Below are 5,449 nucleotides of genomic sequence, written 5' to 3'. Positions count from 1 at the left end.
TTGCCCATGTTGACCCCCAGAGATGTACAAATCCCATGACCTGGGTGAGGCCAGACATCAGCTAAGGACTTCCGTTCTTTAGAGGAGGGTTGGCCTGTGCCTGCTTTGTGAATAAAGTTTTATTGGAACAGCCATGCTCATCCGGTCACGCCTCGTCCCTGGTGTCCTCTGCGCCCAGGGCTGGCTTCCTTGGCATGTCTTGCTTCCATTTCTTGACTTCGTGATGACACGAGACCAATTCGCCTTTAATAGAAATCATACTTCTAATTCTGAATTTTGATCTATTTCCAGGCTGTGGATAAAAATAGGAATATTTTCTCATGATGTTGAATGATGTGCTGTGAGCTGCAGCTCCCAATCACCACCAGATGCCAGGAATAGCCACAGACACTGTGTGACCAGGGATTTGGGATATTGTGTTTTGCTTCCCCATCCCTCATGCTGCAGAAAGCCCACCCGTGCCCCCTGCGTCAAGTGTGTTCAGTGAATCATTGACTCAGAATATTTTCAAATTAGGAGAGATTTGTCGGGACAGAGTCCCATCTTAGTTGAGGTACATCTCTAGTTACAATGGAGACTGTCTGGTCCATGAAGCTGAAAGAATTCACTGCTTGGCCCTCCACAGAAAAAGTGTGCTGAGCTCTGTCCTGAGTGAACTCAGAAAGTGAAATCTGTCAGGTCCACCCAGGGCAGGGTGGAGGAGTGTCAGATGGCAGGGGACCCACCCACACCCACTTCTGCCGGCTGCACAAACCAGGCAAGACATGCAGGTCCCCTGGCTCAGCAAACCAGAGAGAGAGAGACAGACAGACAGACAGATAGAGCGCGCAGCAATGAGATGGATGAGGTGAAGGAAAGATGCACTTGAGATCAACACAAGCTCTGGCTACTGCAGGCCCGGACTGCCCTCTACATGTGGAGGGGTGGCCGGGGACCACATTCAATTGCTCTTTCGTGTTGTCTTCTCTTTTTTTTATTTTTTAAATATTTTTTATTTGTTCTTTTTAGATATACATGACAGTAAAGTGTGTTTTGACATATTACACACACACAGAGCATTCAGTGGTTGAGCATAATTGTGCAGTTACCCTGGTCGTGTATTCATATATGAACATAAGAAGGTTATGTCCAATTCATTCTACTGTCTTTCCCATTCGCATTCCCTCTCCTTCCCTTTGTTCCCCTTTGTCTAATCCAATGTACTTCGATTCTTCCCTCCTCCCCACATTGTGTGTTAGCATCCACACATCCGAGAGAACATTCAGCTTTTGGTTTTGGGGGACTGGCTTATTTCACTTAGTGTGATAGTCTCCAGTTCCATCCTTTTACTGGCAAATGCCATAATGTCATTCTTCTTTATGGCTGAAGAGTATTCCGTTGTCTCACATTATCTTCTGCACAGGCTGGGAGGCAGGTACTGTTGAGATCTCTGCCTCACACATAAGAGAACGGAGGCTCAGGGGGGCCCAGTCATGCATGTCCCATGAAACAGCACAGCAGCCCAGTTTCTCTCCACTCAGGGCCAAGCATGTTAGAGGCTGGCTCCTTTCCACCTGCCCGGGCTTTCCAGTTGCCTTTACATGGTACGTCCTGGGCCTGGGTTAAGGAGCCAAGGGGGCTGGCAGGACTCGCCTTTCACAGTGCACAGGTTCTGGGGCTGGCCTGGGTCACTCCCCTGCTCCTGCTCTGAGCCTACTTTCCTGAGAACAGGCTGTTAACCTCCAGAAGCAGCAAGGACTTCACCCCTCAGGGAAGGAGCAAAAACTCAGGCCAGTAACTCAAACAGGGGACACAAGCTTGTCTCTCTTCCTCACCCAGCATGTCCAGGCCACTGGCGTCTACCTCTGAAGAGATCAGGCCGTCATCACCACCACCATCTGAAACGTCCCCCAGGTCGCCACCTTCCCTTATCTGTATGGCTGTATAGTTTTCTGTTTTCCCTAGAACCCAGCCACTGATCTGTCCACTCATCTACCCCCCAACCCAGCCATCCACACATCCACTTATCAATCTCAGCAAACCCCACCCAGTGTTTATCCCTCCCTCCCCCACTGCCGTCCCGTCCACCATCATCTGAGCGTCTCTGTGCCCTCCTACCATGTGTTCAGTGGTCGCTGTGACCCAAGCACTGTGTAAGCCTAGCGTAAGTGGAAAAAATCAGCTTCTCTGTCATCAGAGAATTTCAAAGTAAGAAGCCCCACGGGTGTGTGGGGGGGCTGTCTTGAAAGAGAGTGACATCAGAGAGGGTTTGGGGACCAATGGGCCTCAGCAGGGAGGTGATATGTGGTAGAGAAAGACCACATTGTGATCCTTGATCTGTGGGTGACGGGGAGTCACTCAAAGTTATGCTAGGGCAAGGCCACTAACCAGGACTGGCCTGGTAAACTGAGGCATGGTCACCTCCTGTGAACCAGGGCTTAGAGGCTGAGCTGAGAGAGGGAGGGTGGGAGGTGAGAAGGCCCCTTCCCTTCCCTGGAGAGAGGCTGTGAACCTTCCTGGCATAGAATCAGGAGAGGAAGGATCGAGGCAGAGGAGAGGGGTGTGTGGGTCAGTGGGAGGAAGCTTTGGTGGTGGAGGTGAAGTGGCTCAGAGTCTCCAAGGGAGGTGAGCAGACAGGGGAGAGGAAGTTGGGTGTAAGAGGTGTTTTTTGGCACTGAGATGGGGAGGGGGGGCTTTTAATGCTGCTTTGGTTGTTCTGTCAACAATGCCAGCTACAGGGGAGGGTCCCTTGTGCTTCCCGGATGAGCTTCGGCCATAGGCTGTGCATCTTTGAGTCAGTCTCCCTGCGGAGCCAGGACCAGGTGTGTGCGGAGCACCCTGGCCTGGCTGGCACCTGGACTGCCACTGTGATGCCCCCTCCCTCCACCTCGAGGCTGCCGAGGGCAGTTGGCCACCTGCTCATCTCTCCCTTCTCCAGCCCCTGCCCCCAGCACAGGGCTGGCCTCCAGTGTGTGCTCAGTAAGGGGCCCGGGGTGAGCCTCCCCCGAGAGACCCCGGGAGAGGCAGTCTCGTGCTCTTGCTCAATTCCTACCCTGCTCCTGCAGGGCCAGGGCAGCTGCTCCCCTCCGGCCACTTCAGGTTGGAGGTTCATCTTCCTGCACACACGGCTGGCCTCGCCCCTACCTCCATCAATTCTCCAAGGCCATCCAAGGAGCCTCGTGAAAGCAGATATCTACAGATGGCTTGTGGGACCTGCAGGCGAGTGCCGAGCCTCTGCCTCACCGCCTTGTGGTCTGGCCCCTTATAAGAACATCAACAGGCCAAGTGGGGTCCCCATGCACACACCCAGGCTTCTGGAGGGCCTGTCTACCTGTCTCTGGGCTGCTGCCTGTGGCCAGGGTAGTTATGGCCAGCACCAGGTGCAATTGTGGCCTGGGGCTTCTCAGCCTCTCCTGTCCCTCTTGCTAGCTCTGTGGTCATGGGAGAAGGCCCTGTTTCTCAGCCTTAGCTAATTCTCCTGCAAAATGGGGACAACAAGGTGCCCACACACATATGAGAAATTACCACCACATGCTTTGGACGAAGGTGGCCTGAGTTCTGAGAAGACACCTGACACTGGCTTTGGAGCACGGTCCCCCCCGCCCCCGTGGGGTGCCCAAGAGGCCGTGGGCAAGTGATGCTCTTTTCTGTTTCTGTCCCCACAGGTATAGAAAACTGCTAAGCCTGGCCAGGTGGCCAAGACTCATCCCTCTATGACAGCCTCCCTTGTTTACACAACGAAAACCACAACACGAAGGTCACAACTTTGACCTTGCCTGCCCGCAGCTTCCTGAGGTCATGTTAGAATGCCATTTGGCAACTTCAGGTGCTACCTCCCGGCACCCAGACGCAGGAGTCCTCTACCAGGCTGCACCTCTTTGCCTAGTTTTCCTCTCCTGGCCAACCCCACTGCAGGCCAGGTGATAAACACTGTGGCTTTGTGGGCCCTACTGTGTGTCACGGTTACATGGCTCTGCTGCTGGAGTACAGAGGCAGCTGCAGGCAGCTCAGAGCTGAGTGGGCACCGAGGGCTCTGAGGACACTGTTACAGTCGCTGGGTGGGTAGGATTTGGGCCAAGGGCCTCCGTTGATGGCCTTGGCGCATGTCAGTGTGTTGGGAGCGATCCCGGCTGTTCGTGTCATCTTTGGACACAGGAGACGGGATACTCGTGGGTGGGAAAGTGAAGGACTTCGTGTGCACCTGGGCACTGGCGGGAAGACCAACACTGGCAGGAAGGTCCCTGAATATCCTCCTAGTGACCATACCCAGGGGACTACCTGGTCCCACAGGAGATAAGTGGAAACGGAGTCCCCAGAGTGAGGGAACCAGCCCCAGTGGTTCTCGCAGAGGCAAGGTGCCAGCTCCAGGGGCTTCCAGAGGCAGAGATCCTGTGTCACAGCCTGTGCCAGGAGAGCAATCTCCAGCTTCGATTCCGTCCAGATGAGTTCAACGAACCTTTATTGAACATCTTCCATCACGGTTGGCCAGTGACAGGTGCCTATAAACCAGAGCTCCTGCCCTCAGGGAGCAAAAGCACTGATCCTATAAACCACCCAGATGGGAAGCCAGCTCGGGAGTGCCAAGCCCGCCCTGTCCCCGTGGAAACTTCCAAGGGCTGCCACCTCAATGTTTTCTGGCAGGAACTAATCAGGGCTCACTGGTGCTCCAAGCCAGACTCCCCTTAATGCCTTCTATAAAGAGCCCTATGACAGCGGGACCGGGGATGTTACAGCCTCCTGCACACCAGCTTCGGGTGCCTGCTGTTCCTATGTCCCTCGGCCAATAAATTAGATTTAGATTACAAGGAGAAGCAAGACGGCCCAGAGCGTGAATACCTGACAGTCGCTGTGGACAGAGATGTCTTGATTTAGACAGCTAAATGGCCCGGCCGAGAGGCCAGGAGGGCGCGGGTTGGCACATAAAAGCTCGCACCGTCTGCCACAGACCATCTCCAGCACACAGGCCTGCCGGCAGGGGCCCAAGCTGCCAGCTAATTGGCACCTTGGATTTGATGTCACGCTCATCTCCCCAACCCAAATCATTCCCCGCTACAGGTTATTGATCCCTGTTGAGGAGCGTGCTCTGGCTTTGATGCAGAGGCCCCTCATCTGGCTCAAAAGTTTCTCAACTTGCGGCATTAATATTTCTCAAGTACCTCTGTGGTACTTTTCCAGGGGCCAGGAAAGCTAGTGTGCAGCATGAGTTACCGCGACGCCTGGTCCAGGGCGCGCGTCAGGAGGGCCGTGGATGAGCAGGCAGCTTGGCTTGCCTTGGGCAGAGAGGTCCACTCGACCATGTGCTGCTGGGGAGCCTGGTGACTGGCATCGGGGCTCCCCACATTTACCTGGGGGAGGATCACCTGGCTGTAGATTCTGACTCAGCAGATCTGGGCTCAGTCCTGGGACTCTGGTATTTGAAGGGCTTCCCAGGTAATTGCCTGCAACCCCCAGAGCTCCTGGGGCTCTTCTC

The sequence above is a fragment of the Marmota monax genome, unplaced genomic scaffold (genome assembly GCF_021218885.2).
Source record: "Marmota monax isolate L192 unplaced genomic scaffold, Marmota_monax_Labrador192_F-V1.1 WCK01_AAM20220418_F8-fsc00014, whole genome shotgun sequence".
In the NCBI taxonomy this organism is placed as follows: domain Eukaryota; kingdom Metazoa; phylum Chordata; class Mammalia; order Rodentia; family Sciuridae; genus Marmota; species Marmota monax.
This window is presented reverse-complemented; position numbering follows the sequence as displayed.